Raw genomic sequence first — 19,561 nt, 5'->3', positions numbered from 1 at the left:
ATGTGCCGAGAAAACCGCCTCGCAATATGTGCAGTAGCTGGTTGAGGAAAATGGTTTGAATAATGACTGGGCCGTGGCGTGATGTCACGCTATGAAATTTGTCAGCAGTTTAGATTTGTGGGATATTGTACTCTCTACGGTGGTATGTGGAATTTGTTTTGCAGAGCCGGACATGATCCTTGTGCTCAAAATCTTCTATGGAGAATTCGGAGGAAGAACCCGCCTTGCAATGCCGAAGACAATCTGCGCGCCGGACTCATCGTCATTGAAGCCTGGTTCAGGGGCTACTGAGGGAGTCCTGGATTAGGGGGTCCTCGGACAGCCAGATTATATACCTTGGCCGGACTGTTGGACTATGAAGATACAAGATTGAAGACTTCGTCCCGTGTTCGGGTGGGACTCTCCTTTGCGTGGAAGGCAAGCTTGGCAATTCCGATATGTAGATCTCCTCCCTTGTAACCGACTCTGTCTAACCCTAGCCCCCTCCGGTGTCTATATAAACTGGAGGGTTTAGTCCGTAGGACAACAACAATCATAATCATAGGCTAGCTTCTAGGGTTTAGCCTCTACGATCTCGTGGTAGATCAACTCTTGTAATACTCATATCATCAATACCAATCAAGCAGGAAGTAGGGTATTACCTCCATCAAGAGGGCCCGAACCTGGGTAAACATTGTGTCCCCCGCCTCCTGTTACAATCCGCCTTAGACGCACAGTTCGGGACCCCCTACCCGAGATCCGCCGGTTTTGACACCAATAGCTGGGTCCTGGGGGCGGGGCGGGCCGCCGGCGGCGACTGCGGCGGCGGCGACAGGAGGGGAGAGGCGGGAGTGCGAGAGGGAGAGGGAAAGAGAGAGAGAGAGAGAGAGAGAGAGAGAGAGAGAGAGAGGGAGGGAGACGATGGCGCCGCCCGTTAACTGGGCCCTCTTTGCCGTCTGCTAGCAGACGGCAAAGAGGGCGACCGTTAGGGTTGGCCCACGTCTCCTCTTTGCCGTCCGCTAGCGGACGGCAAAGGAGGAACATTGCCGCCTGCTAACAGTCGGCAAAGTAGTCACCTCTTTGCCGTCCGCTAGCAGACGGCAAAGAAGCTGACCTAGCCACACCGTGCCCTGTGGGGCCCACCTGGCTCTTTGATGTCTGCCTTTTAGCTCTTTATCATCAGCTGGCTGACGGCAAAGAAGCAGCTGATGGCAAATACCCTTTTTGCCATCAACACTTTATTTGCCGTCCGTTTCCTCAAAGCGGACGGCAAAGAACCTCCTTGCCGTCAGCTCGCAGACGGCTAAGAGTTGGCAGACGGCAAAATGCCAGATTCCAGTAGTGTGTGAGCAATCTTAATAGCACTCTCATTGTCACAAAGCAATGGAACATGTTTCACATTGATCCCATAATCTTTAAGAGTTTGGGTCATCCAAAGTAATTGAGCACAACATGAACCGGCGGCAATGTATTCCGCTTCGGCGGTGGATAAGGATACCGAGTTTTTTTTCTTGGAGGACCACGACACAAGAGATCTACCAAGAAATTGACAAGTACCGGAAGTGGACTTTCTATCAACCTTGTCTCCGGCATAGTCCGAATCGGAGTAGCCAACAAGATCAAAAGAAGACCTCTTAGGATATCAAATGCCAAAATTTGGTGTATGTATTAAGTATCTCACTATCCTTTTCACAGCCTTAAGATAACATTCTTTGGGGGCCGCTTGATATCGTGCACACATGCACACACTTTGCATGATATCGGGACGTGAGGCACATAGATATAACCATGAACCAATCATAGAGCGGTAAACCTTTTGGTCAACCGATTTGCCATCCTTGGTCAAGTCAAGATGTCCACTAGTGGGCATGGGCGTTTTCATACCTTTGCTTTCTTGCATGTTGAACTTCTTGAATAAGTCCTTGGTGTACTTTGTTTGAGAAACAAAGGTGCCTTCCTTAGTTTGCTTGATTTGCAAACCAAGAAATAACTTGAGTTTACTCATCATAGACATCTCAAACTTCTTCGACATTAGCTTCCCAAACTTTTCACTAAAATGAGGGTTAGTCAAACCAAATATGATATCATCAACATAAATTTGGCACACAAATAATTCACCATTAACCCTGTTAGTAAAAAGAGTAGAATCTATTTTTCCAATCTCAAAGCCTTTTTCAATAAGGAACTTGGTCAAGCATTTATACCACGCTCTAGGAGCTTGTTTAAGACCATAAAGAGCTTTGTGAAGTTTGTAAACATGGTCGGGTTTCTTAGGATTAACAAAGCTGGGAGGTTGTTTAACATAAACTTCCTCGTCAATTTCACCATTTAGAAAAGCACTTTTAATGTCCATTTGGTACAAGGTAATATCGTGGTGATTAGCATAGGCAAGTAAGATGCGGATGGACTCAAGTCTAGCAATGGGGACTAATGTCTCACCATAGTCCATACCTTCGACTTGAGTGTAGCCTTGGGCGATGAGACGTGCTTTGTTGCGGACGACTTGACCATCTTCATCTTGCTTGTTGCGAAACACCCATTTGGTACCGATGATGTTGTGGTTGTTGTCGGGCTTCTCGATCAATGTCCACACTTGGTTTCTCTCAAAGTTGTGTAGCTCTTGATGCATGGCATTTATCCAATCCGGATCTTCCAAAGCTTCTTCAACCTTCATAGGTTCAATGCTAGAGATGAATGAATAATGTTCACAGAAATTAGCCAAACGAGTTTTAGAGCGAGTGATTCTCCCGGTTTGAATATCATTGAAGATTTGTTCGACGGGATGGTCTCTTGAGACTCTTGCTTGAACTCGTGAGAGCTTTTTCTTGGGTCGGGGTGGAACATCTTCCTCATCATCTTGTCCTTCTTGGCCTTTTTCATTGTTGACGTTGTCGTTCTCTTGTCGAGGTGGAGAAGGAGGTTGACGAGGTTCATCTTGGTGTACTTCCTCGTTTTCTTCATCTTGGTGTGTCCCACTTGTGGATGCCTACATGTCAACTCTTGGTTCACCTTGCCGTGAGGTCGAAGCTTCCACTTGGACGGACGAGGTACTCTCCTTCACCTCCGCTGGACAAATCTTGCCAATAGACAAGTCTTGGATTGCTTCCGAAGGGTCACTGTCTCCTACATCAATTGGCAATTGCTCTACTTGTGAGCCGTTAGATTCATCAAACTTCACATCTACCGTCTCCTCAACCTTTCGGGTGAAATTGTTGTAGACACGGTAAGTGTGAGAGTTTGAGCCATAACCAAGTAGGAAACCTTCATGAGATTTAGGAGCAAATTTAGAATGGCGATGCTTATCAAGAATGTAGCACTTTGAGACGAGTACTCGAAAGTATCCAACTTGGGGTTTGTTACCGGTGAGGAGCTCGTATGCCGTCTTGCCTAGTAGCTTGTGAAGATACAAGCGATTTTTTGCATGACAAGCCGTCTCAACCGCTTCCACCCAAAAGTGTTTTGGAGTCTTGTACTCATCAAGCATCGTTCTCGCCATCTCAATAAGAGTTCGGTTCTTCCTCTCAACAACTCCATTTTGTTGAGGTGTGTACGTAGCCGAGAACTCGGGTGAAATCCTTTCTTCGTCAAGAAAGGTATCCACATTTGTGTTCTTGAACTCCGTTCCGTTGTCTCTGCGAACCTTCTTGATCTTCACTTTGAATTGATTTTGGGCCTTCCTAGGGAAGTTCTTGAAGATCTTTTGGACCTGCGATTTATCATCAAGAAAGAACACCCACTAAATCCTGAAAAATCATCGACTATAACTAGACCAAATGAGTTTCCAGTGAGACTCTTGTAGGCATTGGGACCAAAGAGATCCATATGGAGTAGCTCAAGCGGTCTTCTCGTGATCATGATGTTCTTCACGGGGTGACTTCCTCCAACCTGTTTTCCTGCTTGAAAAGCACTGCACAATCTATCCTTGTCAAATATAACATCTTTTACTCCAAGGATATGTTCACCTTTAATAAGCTTATCAAGATTTCGCATGCCCACATGACCTATAACCTTCTATGCCACAACCAGCCTTTCGAAGATTTAGCAATTAAGAAAGTTCTAGGTTGAGCCTTTTTAGTGAGGTCAACAATGTAAAGATCACCTCTACGTATACCGGTAAATACCATTTTATGATTATCTCTACGAAACACTTGGCAATCTACTTCAGTGAATAGGACATTGAAACCAAAGTCAGCAAGTCTAGATACGGAAAGTAAATTGTAGCCAAGAGATTCAACGAGCAGAACATTTTGTATGGAGCTATCATGTGAGATGGCCACCTTACCAAGGCCAACCACCTTACCCTTTGAGTTATCACCAAAAGTGACATACTTCCGAGGGCCGTCGTTTTCAGCAAGCTCACGAAACATATCCTTGTCTCCGGTCATATGATCGGTACATCCACTATCAAGGATCCATTCCTTTCCTCCAGCCATGTAGCCGCGAAGATTAGCCATAAGTCCAAAGTGTCTCATTGCATCATCAAGGTCATTATCATCATCCTCATCATAGTATCCATGTTCAACATCATCTTGTAGTTGATCATTTCCTAGAGAAGGTGATTCATTAGAAGTATGACCGTAACAATGTTCATCTCTATGGATTCTAATGACTTCGAAAATGATATTGCTAACAATTCCAACATCTCCTTTGGCACGCATGAGATCCCGAAGCTCAAACTGGCAATCATCAAACTTAGGATCACTAGTACTCATCCTATTCAAGGCAATAGACTTATGGAGAATCTCATCTAGATTTTTCAAGGAATAATTTGAGAATCGTTCCTCCAGAAATCTCCATATGGTGTAAGCACAATCAAGAGCAGGTAAGCTAGCAATCAAATTTTTACGCAATCTCTAATGATGGGATTGATAGTTATAAGATTGCGAATCATGCCAAGATCCTCATCGGGAGAGGGATGCAGAGGATCACTAGGGGGAATGCAAGGACTAGTAATGTACTTGTTCAAGTGATATTCATTGAAAATATCAAGCATCTCATTTTTCCATTCATGAAAGAACTCTCCATCAAGTATAGGCACTCTATGTCTAAGACCCCCCAACGTAGACTTATCCATCTTCCTCCAAAGGTGTTTAAACCAAAGCAATGGAGACCAAGGCTCTGATACCAATTGAAAGGATCGAGAAGAGGTGTCTAGAGAGGGGGGGGGTGAATAGACTCTTAGCAAGAAAAGTGGCAGTTTTTAATTTCTTCAAGTTGAGGTGGAGTTTTAGCACATGTTTAAACATTCACAATACATATCAAGCAAGCATGACGAGAGTATATGAGCAGCGGAAAGTAAAGCACGCAACTTGCGAGAATGTAAAGGGATAGGATTGGAGTGTGCAAACGCAATTGGAGACACGGAGATTTTTGGCGTGGTTCCGATAGGTGGTGCTATCGTACATCCACGTTGATGGAGACTTCAACCCACGAAGGGTAACGGTTGCGCGAGTCCACGAAGGGCTCCACGCACGAAGGGTCCATGAAGAAGCAACCTTGTCTATCCCACCATGGCCATTGCCCACGAAGGACTTGCCTCACTAAGGTAGATCTTCACGAAGTAGGCGATCTCCTTGCCCGTACAAACTCCTTGGTTCAACTCCACAATCTTGACAGAGGCTCCCAAGTGAAACCTAACCAATCTAGGAGACACCACTCTCCAAAAGGTAAAAGATGGTGTGTTGATGATGAACTCCTTGCTCTTGTACTTCAAATGATAGTCTCCCCAACACTCAACTCTCTCTCACAGATTTGGATTTGGTGGGAAGATGATTTGAGTGGAATGCAACTTGGAGAAGGCTAGAGATCAAGATTTATGTGGTTGGAATGGAATATCTTGACCTCAACACATGAGTAGGTGGTTCTCTCTCATAAAATGTATGCTGGAAGTGTAGGCATGTTCTGATGGCTCTCTCCACGAATGAAGAGTGGGTGGAGGGGTATATATAGCCTCCACACAAAATCTAACCGTTACACATAAATCACCAAACTCAGTGGGGCCGAATAATGAAACTCGGTCAGACCGATTTAGTTCAAAATGTGAATGTTAGGATATTCGGTGGGACCGATATGATCAACTCGGTGGGACCGATGTGCTAGGGTTAGGGTAAAACCCCATCTCGGTTTGACCGATTACACAAACTCGGTGGGACTGATTTTGGTAATAAGCTAACCAGAGAGTTGGTCAGGCAAACTCGGTGAGACCGATTACAAATCTCGGTAAGACTGAAATTATTGCAACAGGCAACAGAGAGTTTGCAAGCCCATCTCGGTGAGACCGAGATCCCATCGGTGAGACCAAATTGATTAGGGTTTGTGGCAGTGGCTATGTCAAGTGAACTCGGTGGCGCCGGATAGAATGATTCGGTGGGGCCGAGTTTGACTTTTGGTTTGGGACATATGTGGATATGAGAAAGTGGTTGAGGGCTTTGGACCATATCACTAAGTACTTTGAGCAAGCAAGCCATTAAGCAACACCTCATCCCCTTTTAATAGTATTGGCTTTCCTATGGACTCAATGTGATCTTGGATCACTAAAAGTAAAATGTAGAGTCTTGAGCTTTTGAGATTGAGCCAATCTTTAGTCCTTAGAATCTTGAAGGGGTTCCACATCCTCTTGTCCACGCCACTCCATTCTGTTGAACTTGTCTGAAATATTCTAGATAAAAACATTAGTCCAACAGGAGATATGTTGACATTAATTACCAAAACCACCCAGGGAGCACTTGTGCTTTCAGCATTGCAGCCCCAAACTTTAAGAAACGACAACTTGAGTTTCTTGCCAAACCACAGTTCATAAGGTGTCGTCTCAACGGATTTAGATGGTGCTCTATTTAACGTGAATGCAGCCGTCTCTAAAGCTTAACCCCAAAAACATAGCGGTAAATCAGTAAGAGACATCATAGATCGCAACATATATAATAAAGTGCGGTTACGACGTTCGGACACACCATTACGCTGTGGTGTTCCAGGTGGCGTGAGTTGGAAACTATTTCGCATTGTTTCAAACGAAGACCAAACTCGTAACTCAAATATTCTCATCCACGATCAGATCGTAGAAACTTTATTTTCTTGTTACGATGATTTCCACTTCACTCCGAAATTCTTTAAACTTTTCAAATGTTTCGGACTTATGTTTCATCAAGTAGATATACCCATATCTGCTCAAATCATCTGTGAAGGTCGGAAAATAACGATACCCGCCGCGAGCTTCAATATTCATCGGACCACCACTGCAACAAAAAGACACATCCGTGACATTTTGGGCCGAACGAATTTTTTTCTGTCATACATATGACACTTCTATGACGATAATTGTGACAAAACCCGGTATCATCATATATGTGGTGGGCTCCTACTTCTATGACAAAAAATCATGACAGAAAATGGGCTTTTCGTCCTGGGCGGGCCGGAGACGCAGCTGCATGACATTCTTTGGGCCGTCCATGACGGAAAAAACTGTGGTAGAAGCGAGGGGGAGGAAAATTTCGGGGAGTTCCCGGTTACGGTGGGAGGTCGGGGGCTGAGCGATGCGCGTTTCTCTCGTACACGTACGCGCGTGTGTGCGAGGCGTTGGCTCTAACTGAACCCGAGCGATTGCACTGCAGGCTAGGCGTTACTGAACCCGAGCGATCGATCGATGGCTGTTAACTGAACCCGATCGAGCGATTCCTTCGCTACTGCTGCTAACTGAAGCCGATCGATTAGATGAACAGTGAGCGTTGCGGGGGGGGGGGGGGGGTTGGATGAACAGTGAGCGGTGGCGTTGCCTCTGGATGAACAGGACCCCATGGTGTGGTGGACGAGTGGGTGAACAGTAGACGGTGGAGGGGTGCCCGTGGAGGGGTGGTTGAACAGGACCCCGTGGTGTGGAGGGCTGGATGAACAGTAGACGGTGGAGGGGTGCCCGTGGAGGGGTGGTTGAACAGTAGCCGGTGGAGTAGCGCGCGGTGGAGGCTGGATGAACAGGAGCCCGTGGAGGCTGGAGGAGGTCGACGGTAGCCCGTGGAGGCTGGAGGAGGTTGACAGTGGAGATGAACAGTATCACGTGGAGTCCCGTTTTGCGGTATGCCGCACCCCTCCCGATGAACAGGACCCCCGTTTCTACCGTAGGAGGTCCGTTTCGTCCGTTTTGCGGTACGCCACACCCCTCCCGATCAACAGGACCCCCGTTCCGACCGTAGGAGGTCCGTTTCGTCCGTTTTGCGATACGCCACACCCCTCCCGATCAACAGGACCCCCGTTTCGACCGTAGGAGGTCCGTTTCCTCCGTTTTGCGGTACGCCACACCCCTCCCCATGAACACGACGCATTCCGTTGCCTCCCCATGAACACGACGCATTCCAGTGCCTCCCCATGAACACGACGACGACGACGCTGTTTCTCCGTTCTGACCCAGCCATGTACACGAGCCCTCGCCGTACGTATGCGCGAGTAGGCGTTCGAGACCCTGCCCGTATGTACATACGTGGCCATATTTTCTTTCCCGCACCCTGGCCGCTGTACGTACGTGTACATGCTACGTGCGCGCCTCTACTACGACACATACGCGCCTCTACTACGACACGTGCGCACCTCTCCATCGACCAATATATATGTACGTACACGTTCGCGACCAGAATGACAACGCTACGTATGCTTCGACCATGTGGGTCCCGACTGTCAGGCACTTCCTTGCCTGCGAAGATGTAGCTGGTGGGTCCCAGCAGTCAGGGGGGCGAATCATTTGTTTTTTTTGCCCGGACGCACTTCCTTGCGTGCGAAGATGTAGCTGGTGGGTCCCAGCAGTCAGGGGGCGAATCGTTTTTTTTTTGCCCGGACGCACTTCCTTGCGTGCGAATATGTAGCTGGTGGGTCCCAGCAGTCAGGGGGGAAATGTTTTTTTCGCGAAATACGGTGGCCCGTCCGGTGGGTCCCTGCTGTCAGGTGGAGGAATCATTATTTTCCGCGTAATAAGGAGGCACTTCCTTGCTGCCGCCGTGGACCTAGCTGTCAGCCTCTCCACGTACAGTCCACGTCCGATGGAAGTCGTTCCTTGACCACGTTGACCATGCCGCGCCGAGAACACCAGGGCGGTGGACGACGACGAGGCCTAGGAAGGGGACGACGCGGAGCCGGTGAAGACGCGACAGTGGATGCCCACGCGGAGAGGAGTATGAGGGTTCACTCGTTCGGCTGCGGTGTGAGGCTGCCGTCGCCGCAGGGCCTGGCCAGCGGTGGGAATAGTAGGGGGCGGTGAGGCCTCCGCGGCAGCACAGCCGGCCACGGGAGGTAGGAGCAGGCGGCACGACCGGCGCTGCTTTGGGCGGCTGGACCAAGAAGACCACAGGTTGAAGAAGCACTACGGCCGTTGGATGGACATCGTACGGTCACTGAAGCTAGAATCGTTTATATTGACTAAGTTGACAAAGCCCTTGGTACGCTCCAACTTAGTAGGCCCACAGGTCAGCCTCCGAAATGGTGCGCCACAGATGTCAGGGGGAGGAATCATTTTTTGGGCGACCGAAGCTAAGAATATCCGAGATTGAAGAAGAAGCACGACATCCGTTGGATAGACATCCAACGGCCACTGCTGCTAGAACCGTGTGTTGACTATAATAAGTTGACAAAGCCTTGCATACGCCTCAACTTATTTTCTTAGGGGACGCGTCACTTAGTAGGCCCACAAGTGTGTGGCAGAGAACTTATAGCCCATTTGCATTTTGTAAGAATGTACAACCCATTTTTCAATTCTAATGGAATTTACAACAGCCAATTTATAGTTTGTTAAAAGTACAGCCCATTTTCTATCTAGGACAACGATTAATAATTTCAACCAACCGTTGAAGACATAATTCAATAAAATTTCCCACATTTTGATGGGATCCGAAATATTTTTATCCCGAAATTTCTAGTCAGATTAAAATAAATTTGTATTACGTAAAAATCCAACGAAACATTGCGCGCGCAACAATGAAAATTTAAGATTTTCAAAATCCATAAATAATATTTTATAAACTAATTTCGTGTTTGGTGCATTTTTTATAGTTACTGCACATTTTTTATAATTACATCCCATTTATTATTTTTTAAAGCCCATTTTCCTGTTAAGCCTAATGCATCCCTCCTAGGAAAGATTTGCAGCCCAGCGGGGCGGAGAATAACAAGTTGACCTTGCCTGGGTATTCCTCAAAAAGACGTATAGCTGGGCTAGCCATTTTCATCTTGAAAAAATTAGTATCTGGGCTGGATATCTGGCCTGGGCTAGACGGGCCACAGCCCGCCCAGTTAATACCCTGCTCTCCTCTGAACAACAACGAAATCATCGCCAAGAAAAACTCTGCAGTGCTCACGCCTCAAAACCACAAATACTGCTCGAGCTTCTTGGTCCCAGCTGTCGGCCGCACCTTGTGCAATTCTCTCGTTTATATTGACTACATAGGTTGACAATGGTGTGGAACCGTGATGTCAGGAAACCAGGAGAAAGCAAAAATAAAATAGTTGTACATAATAAGGAGGCACTTGCGTACGTACGGCTATGGCCCTAGTGGGTCCCTAGTGTCATCCAGTCAAAATAAAGTCATCTCCTGAATCCTCATGTTCGTTGACGATGTTAACAATGCTCGGCGCCATGGCTAGTGCAACAACTCGAAGGACAATGGAGAGGGCCTTGTGGGCCCTACGGATGGTCTGATACAGCGCCCGCTGCTCATTCAGGAAGCCAGGATCATCGGACACCTATGAGCACCTTCGAGAAACTAAGACGACATGAAACGGTAAGGCCGCGCTTGGGAGCTCTGGTTTATTTCAAACCTGTATTAACATACAAGTGTAATTTACTCATCATCGGAAACAACGCGTAAAATACAGGCGTAATGAAACCGAGGGCCCGAGGTCTGTAAGTAAAACCGGCGGGTTACGCGTGTAATTCGAGAGACCAGTGTATATTTTACGAGCACTGCTATATGGACGACATTACCAGACGATACATGCACGACGTGCGTATCATGTCATCCATGGGCAAGGCTGAAACAGCAGCTAATGGCTGGATTAGCAATCGTCCAAGTGTCGTTCAGCGTTTTTATCGTGTGTGAAGTCCTTCCGATATTTTACTAGTCGAAATCGACCAACCAAGCGCCTTCGCCCGAGACCATCTGCTTTAATTTACAAGCGTCAGTTTTACAAGCGGTTTTGGTTGGAGAACGACGATCCAATCACGGCCTAATATCATGAGTTGGTCGGAAGATCATATGGTTTCACGTCTAACCTACCCGACTTGTCGTATAGGCTATGAATGAAACATCAGACGATGAACTTCTTAAGCACGGAAACAACAGAAGAGGATGATCTTCTTAACAAGCAAATCACTGGCATTAGATCGACATGCAAAACAATACGAAGCATTATTCTCAGGAGGCACGGTGAACAGCTCGTGATGCCGCATGCCACAACATTCCAAGATCAACTTTGCAATCAAACACAAGGCCTGGCATTACATAGACAATATTCAGAACAAACTCTTAACACATGAATATCTCAGCAGAGTAACTATTTACTTCTAAACTGAACACAGGAATAGGAAAAAACACTCGACGCTGCTCACAGCAAGGGCATCCCACTCAAAAATATCAAATGCATGTCTTCTGGATAACATCAATGAGCAAATTTTGACAAGGTTTTCCAATTCCAATATATTAAACTAACGTCTTCTTGCTAACATCAATGATTAAACTTTGACAAGCTTTTCCCATTCAAAATATGTAATGCCTATGATCGTGGAGTCCTATCGTAGCTTCTTGTACTTGTTTGGGCACTTTTTGCCCAGGGCACTCCACGTGTTGTTAAATTGCCAATGGTCTCTGCAGACTAGTCATGTCACCGGTGTCTAATAATACTCTGTAAAGCTTCTCGGTCATTCCTTCTGTAATGTAGCGCAAACAGTGACTGCTTCTTTCTGCAAATTGGAACGACCAACTAGACCCAGTAATGCAGCAGTTTGCCTTAGACACATTGGCTCCTTTTGTGCAGTTCAACTAAAATCGAAGTCGGAATAAAACCGAGCTTTAATTTTGATATCCCTATAAGCAACAATAGGTATAACGGAAACAATTACTGAGAAATAACGGTTGATGACTTGTACTCCTAGAAGAAAAGCATCTACTGATCTACTTTATCTTAATGGGAAACAAAGCAGGAGAGTAGCAATTCTCCATCAGTGTGATTCATTCATATTGACTGAGACATTATCTTAACAATGCCTTATTTCAACATGTATAAAGAACGACAAAGCAGAAAAGTACCATTCCTAAAACAATGCAACTGATTCATTTTAACAGAGACATTATCTTAACAATACCTTGGTTAAACATGTAGAAAGAACTACAAAGCAGGATAGTACCATTCCTAACAAGTGTTGCAGTTTTGAACTAAGATTCAGTAGTTAATTAATTCTGAGAGTGGCATTGCTTAATTTTACCAGCGGCATTAGATTAACGAAAAGCATAAACAGTTCCAGGGGAGAGTGGGCGCAACAACAGTATGTGCTTCCATCTACTTATAAAGGGGGTGTTGCAGAGTTTGTTGTAACAAAGCAACAAGCATCATGTCTGGGTTGGTCCCATTTTTGTTCACTACTTAATGGGAAAAGACAGCAATACAATAGCTTCAATTCAACATTTATTTAAAACAGTACCAATACAAGTAGCACAACATCTCAAAGCACACTGCACAATAATGTGGATGAAGGCTTGTACTGACCTTTCATGAGACGGACAAGATAAAATACGAATCTGCCAACACGAATAGGAAATCCAATCTCGTTTTGTGCAGTTGCACTGAAATCAAGCAAAGTGTTTCGCGTAGCGAAGCAAAATGTCGCAATAGCAACAAGTTGAATAGATATCCCTGTTTAAACAGAGGCAAAAAAGGAATCAATTACTGGCTAATAAAGGAGGATGAAACATGCAGCCACAAAAATGGTAATCCCGCCAATCCCTAACAAGTGTTGCAGTTTTGAAATAAGATCCAGTAGTTAATTCTGAGAGTGGCATCAATTACTGGCTTATAAAGGGGATGATGCTGAATTTGTTGTAAGAAAGCAACAAGCATCATGTCTAGGTTGGTCCCATTTTTGTTCACTACTTAATGGGAAAAGACAGCAATACAATAGCTTCAATTCAACATTTATTTAAAACAGTACCAAAACAAGTAGCACAACATCTCAAAGCACACTGCACATCATGTGGTTGAGACCAAGATTTGAAACAACTCGCCACGAAGACTAGAAACAAATCTCGATCTCCTTTTGTGCAGTTCCACCAAAATTAAGCAAAGTCACCGGTGTGACATTCAAGTTGAACTGCACAAAACACTCTTAAAACATAAGTGTTTTGTGTCGCGAAGCAAAATGTCGCAATAGCAACAAGTTGAATCGATAGCCCTGTTTTAACAGAGGCAAAAAAGGAAACAATTACTTGCCGATAAAGGAGGATGAAACAAACGGTGACAGAAAGAAGCATCTAACTTATCTTGGATGGAAAACAAAGTAGGACAGTAGCATTTCTAAAACGGTTGCATTGATTCATATTAATAGAGACATTCTCTTGAAACAACATTCGTTAAAAAATGTAATTTACTTTTAACAGTGGCATTGCTTCAATTTTCCGGCGGCATTCTTAGATTAACAACAGCAAAATAGCTGTATGGGACATGCCAGGACCATGTGCGTCCACACGTATAAATGGGTGATGCAGAGTATGTAGCCAAGCAGCATATATGCGCCGGTCCCATATTTGTTCTCTTTGAACCTTCTTCCTATGTGAGGGCAGCAAATCTAGTCCTGCACAAACTACCCGACCCCCCAGTTTCTTTCCCTTTTCAACAAAGAGATCGGTTCCTTACAGATGTGTGTACTGGGTTACCCCCTTTTCCCCTTTTTGACCTACAAAGCGGCTGGATAGCCAGTCTATACTACTTTCCACCCCTCCTTTCCTCATTGAACCACGTCCTACATTCTTTGTCCAGCCCACCGCACCCTTCTTTCCTCTTTCAACCAAGACCTAGATTGGACTACAGATCGAAAAAGATCCACATGCAGCTAGAGCAATGACGGTTTCAAAGAAACTTATACCTTAGGGTCCTCGGGATGTGGCAAGGCGTGCGGCGGGAGGCCGGATCTGCCCACACTACGTACGGCAGCGAGGAAGAAGGGGTCGGTGGCCCTCCCGCACAGCCGCTGGGTGAAAGAGAACAGCGCAGCCGGCAGTGGATTGCCTCCCTCGCCTTCCCGGTGCGACGGGACGGCTCCTTCACCAGCTGTGAGGGGGGGAGAGAGAGACAAGAGGCCAACGCAGTCTTGTTTAGATCTGGTGAAGAGAGGGTGAGAGACTGTGAATATAGCAAACCCTAGCAAATGAACGCTGAGCCTCCAGCGTGTAACATATATGGAGAGGGTGAGAGAGAGAGACGCGAGAAACTCTATCAAACAAGAGGCTATAATGGAGTAAAAAAATCTCTCCATGGCAGTGGTTTTAAATAGAATACGCGAGTTCCCGAAAAAAAGAAATGAAAACTGGCGGACAATTTTTTAAGGGTCTGTCTAGGACACATCTAGATGTGACATAGTTATGTCACATCTAAGTTGATGTCCACTCTGTTTGTGGTCTATTTTTTTCCTAGTTTTTTTGTTTCTTGTTGCTACATTATATACTTGTGGGAGCTTAGATGTGATATCCTTAAATAACATCTAGATGTGAATTAGACAAACTGATTTTCTAACGTACCAAGAAACAAAACTCGATCAAAAACACGCCCCCGCTTCCAGGTCGCGAGAGTCGTCGCGCACACACACATAGACATAGACATGCATATCCGTGTTTACGTAAAATTCCATTTCCATCTCCATCTCCAATCATATTTGTCCAACTGGCACATTATTTACGTTGTTAATTATATACGCAGCAATATTAACATACATCATCTCTTGTTTGCGCACGTCCGGACCGCTGCCATGGCCGGTCCTGACCAACCCTAACCCTCTTCATCACCCGCGCATGCTTCCCGCCCGAAACGGTCAGTGCCGCATTCATGCTCGGCCAGAGCGGACGCGACCTCTCACTGGCACCGGCATTGAAGTGGCGCGCCGGCTGAGAGAGCGTCGCCCGCGCCGCTTCCGGGTGCACGCGGCTGCTCCGCCTTCAAAGGTCGCACTAGCCGGCTACAACATGCATGTAAAAAGTTCTTGGGAGTCCGTCCTACAGCTAGCTGTCCTCCCCCAACTCGTCAATCTCTTCCAGTAGTGCTAGTACTCCATGGCGCGATCCATCGACAACCAGGCAGGAAAGTTATCGTACACTCGGTTTGCGGTGAGTGGCATGCCGAGCGACCGTGTGGGGTCGAGCCATGGAGGAGGGTGAGACACGAACACGACAGACGTGATTTAAACGTTGGTTTTGCTCGACGGCGGGATCCAACGAAACGAAACGTTGGTTTCTCTCCGTTCCATTTTTTCTCCGGAAAAACGGAAACTTTCCACTCCATTTTCATTCCTATTCCAAGGTTGCCCCGTTACAACATTCCATCAAATACAAAGGAAAACTAACACGCATGCTGATGCATCTCAATGATTCACAGATCATAGCCAATATTTACTTCACAACTAAAGAAAAAAGTTGTGAGAGCGTGTACGAACGAAAAACTACTGATGGGGTCACTACGACTTAAACCCTAAACCCTAAACATGATTTAATTTCCTGGCCAGGTAGAACCTGTCGAAGGAAAGACGGCTGGCACCCTCGGATCATACGATGCTTTTGTGCAGTTCCACTAAAATTGACCTGAGCATCCCTGATGGCAAAGATATTGAAGAAGTGTGATTAGAATAATAGTACTGGCACTAGTTCATGAGACATAAAATCATCACAAGTAGAAGCCGGTAGAAGTAGAGAAAGATCGGCATGGAGATGGAGCTACAGCAGTGGAGCAAGCCGGCTCCAAAAGGAAGATGGACTACCTAGGACATCGGGTTGTAGCTAGAAGGGCGGTTGGGACGCGGCATCGGCCCATACTGCGGTGACCCCCGATTGGGACGCACCGACTGTGGGTTTTCTCCCTCGGCGATGTCGACCGCGTCTACGCAGAACATTGTTCCCTTCCCCCCAGCTGCGGGATCAGGCCCGTCGTTCTATGCTTGTGAAGAGAGCAACCTAAGCAAGAAGGCTTGTAGCTTAGGCTCCTGCTAGTGTATATATAGTGGTTTTCTTTTTCTCTCCATATCAACCATTTTATATTGCGTACGTGTCATTCAAGAGTGAAATGATGGTTGCTTCTTCCGACTAACTTACTATGTGATTTGACTCTCCTTAGTGGCCCCTACATGTACTCCCCCTGCGTGTATGCAACAGTCATAGGTACACATGGACGCCCTAATGCATGCATGTCCGAGCACACGACGGAACACACACGGTCATGCTCAAGTGCTCAACCTACATGTGCATGCACACACATACTCAGTCAGGGTGAGCTAGTGACCGTATAAACACCGGAAAATATATAAATTGAGCGCAATGAGCGTATTATGAAGTCCACTGACCGTATTTTTACAAATATACAGTGACAGACAGTGTATTTATCTCGTTTGAAATTAAGCCATATTAACCGGAGAGGAGGCAGTATGGACTAGTATTACTTTGCTGTGTCTCGTCAACTTGCCGAACGAGGAGAAGGTTGCAGGACGGGGGAAGCTTGCGCGCGGTGGCTCGCAGGACAAGGAGAAACTTTTGACTAATGCAAGCTCTCCCTCGCTCAGGCGGTGGACGTGCAACAGTTAATTCGGTGTCAGATTGCCAGAAGCATACACTATACTACTAGTGCTATTATTGTTTGACTTCCCGAATAGGCGAACAGCCAAGCGCAATGTTTACTAGTACTACTACTATAGTCTATAAAGGTACGTACTATACTAGTACTAGGAACCGGATGGAGGAGCGTCTTCACTCTTATTATAATTTTAAAATGTGATAAAGCAATCTTCAACACATTTGGTTCTCTTCGAGGGTTCTCGCATGTGATAATGGAAGTTGATTGCATGGAACACTTGCCACAATTCTCGCTTAATTCTGGCTCATATCCTGTTACAAATAGTAGCGCTCGGTAATATTTCCTCTTTTTTTGTTATTCAGCATGTAAACAGGTCAGCAAACCTTGCGGCGCATCTTCGTGCGAACCGTGCTTGCTGCACTTTGAATGTGGCCGAGAGCTGGCTTGATGAAACACCTCGCTTCCTACTTCTTTTTTGCGGGGTACCTCGCTTCCTAGTGACCAGTGTCTTGGCTGATCGTCCTAAGAATGCTTATATATGAATAAAGCTCTCTCATTTACCCGCAAAAAAGATTAAGCCATATTAACCGGAAAGAAGGGAGTATGGACTAGCACTACTTTTTGGTGTGTCCCGTCAACTCGCAGAAGGAGGAGAAGCTTGCAGGACAAGGTGAAGCTCACTTATGCCTTTTGACTAATGCAACCTACCGTCGGTGGACATGCATCAGTCCATTCGGTGTCAGATTGTCAGAGGCATACACTGTAGTACCCAACATGCGGAGTACCATCATTGTTCAACTTCACGAAGAGGCGAAGAGCCAAGCGCCGCATGGTGGAGCGTCTGTACTCTTATTTTTTATCTCTGATAAAGTACACGTTTATTCCGGAGAAGGGCGGAAAACGGCAGCCCAACATGTAATGAATGATATCGATCAACCAACCATGCTCGAATATATCTTGGCCTCCGTGCGAGCCCTTCTGTGTGTTCTCGCTCCTCGTCTCTCTCAAGGAACGGCGGGTTGGCTCTTTGCCGTCAATTGAGATCGGTTTGCTCACACTCCTGTCCCACATGTCAGTGATATGCCAAGAGGAGGTGCGTTGACCGACTGGCCATACGCGTACTTGGTTTTGCACCTTCATACTACTCCTCCCTCCATCACAGTTTACAGGGCGCGCTTCATTATGATGCATTTCCACCACCAGAGAGACTTTAGACGCGTTTGGTTTAATGCTCAATTAATTAGGGTGTGGTAACCGCAATCAAGTCCACAATTTTCTCTCCATGTACTGTATTACTACGGAGTGGAGTAAGTGCATGCATGTGTGTACCCGGGGTGGAAGCACTGCATGCATGTGTGTACGCATTATTCCCTCTAGTAATAGACGCCGTGCTATAACTACCAATGCTATTTTTCAGGCCGATCGCTAGTCGCCTTGGTCCCACAGATTTTTTTCTTTTTTCTGAAGCGCGCTGTATAAACAGTGACAGATGGAGTAGTATGAGCGGATTCAAAGAAGAGCGTATTGATGGTTGCTTCTTCAGAGCAACTTACGGTGGGAAAGGTGGGGCTTATGATTTGACTGCTCATTACTCACTATTAATGCGGCGCAACGACCGGGCTGAGTCTCCCATGCGGTTGTGCACTACCCCCTCGGTTCTTAAATATACTCCGGATTATTTGTCTTTCTAGATATTTCAACGAGTGACTACTCAAATATTTTTCTTTTTAGAGATTTCAAATGGACTGGCACATACAGATGTATATAGACATATTTTAGAGTGTAGATTCACTCATTTTGCTCCGTATGTAGTCACTTGTTGAAATCTCTAGAAAGACGAATAGAATATTTAGGAACGGAGGGAGTACACATACGAAGCAAAATGAGTAAATCTACACTCTAAAATATGCCCGTTTGAAATTTGTAAAAAGACAAATATTTAGGAATGAAGGAGTATAATTTTGTGCATGGCACATGGACCCGGATGATGAAGAGGCTTCTGGCAGTGCTATCAAGCTTCCATCATTTGTTTACATAACTGACGTACTATACAAATAATTTTCCAGCGACATGAAATTGTATAATGGTGTGAGCTTTCAGCTTTTGTTTCGCGTGTCTTGCCATTGATGCTCTTTCGGAAATAATAAAAAACTAACTTCCTTGCTAATGCATGTCAATTATTAGCAGATTAGAGCTAATAATTACATCACAACTGAAGACAGAGTTGTGAGAAGGTGTTAAATTAAAATTGATCCATGCTTTACTGGCCGCAACGTCCCCCCAGCCCTGTCTAAATCAACAAGGCATGTTGGGAAAAAAGTAGCTGTCTGGAGCATGCAACATTCCGATCATTTTGTGCAGTTCCACTAAAATAGAGCTGAGCGTCCCTATTCCAAAGATATTAAGTGTGGTTACAATAATAGAGGACTGCTGATGAAACAATAAACACACAAATAGAAGCCGGTCACCTTTGCAGTCTCTCTTAAGACTAACTAGTTGGAGAAGATTAGGCTCGGAGTTGGATGAGGAGCATAGAGCAAAACCAATCTCCCTTTGTGCAGTCGCACTAAAATGTAGAGACGTTGCCCGTGTGACATTTTAGTACAACTGCACAAAATACTCTTAAGAAAAAAGTGATTTGTGCAGTTCACCAAAAGGTCGCAATAGCAACGAGTAGAAAGGAAACAATTACTGGCCAATAACAGTTGATGACACATGCAACGAACAAAAAAGAAGCATATTCCTTGTCCTAAGGGAAGATAACAACACGGTTGTGTTTGTCTAAAAC

Source organism: Aegilops tauschii, chromosome 6, assembly GCF_002575655.3.
Source record: "Aegilops tauschii subsp. strangulata cultivar AL8/78 chromosome 6, Aet v6.0, whole genome shotgun sequence".
Classification (NCBI taxonomy): domain Eukaryota; kingdom Viridiplantae; phylum Streptophyta; class Magnoliopsida; order Poales; family Poaceae; genus Aegilops; species Aegilops tauschii.
Note: the sequence above shows the minus strand (reverse complement) of the source record.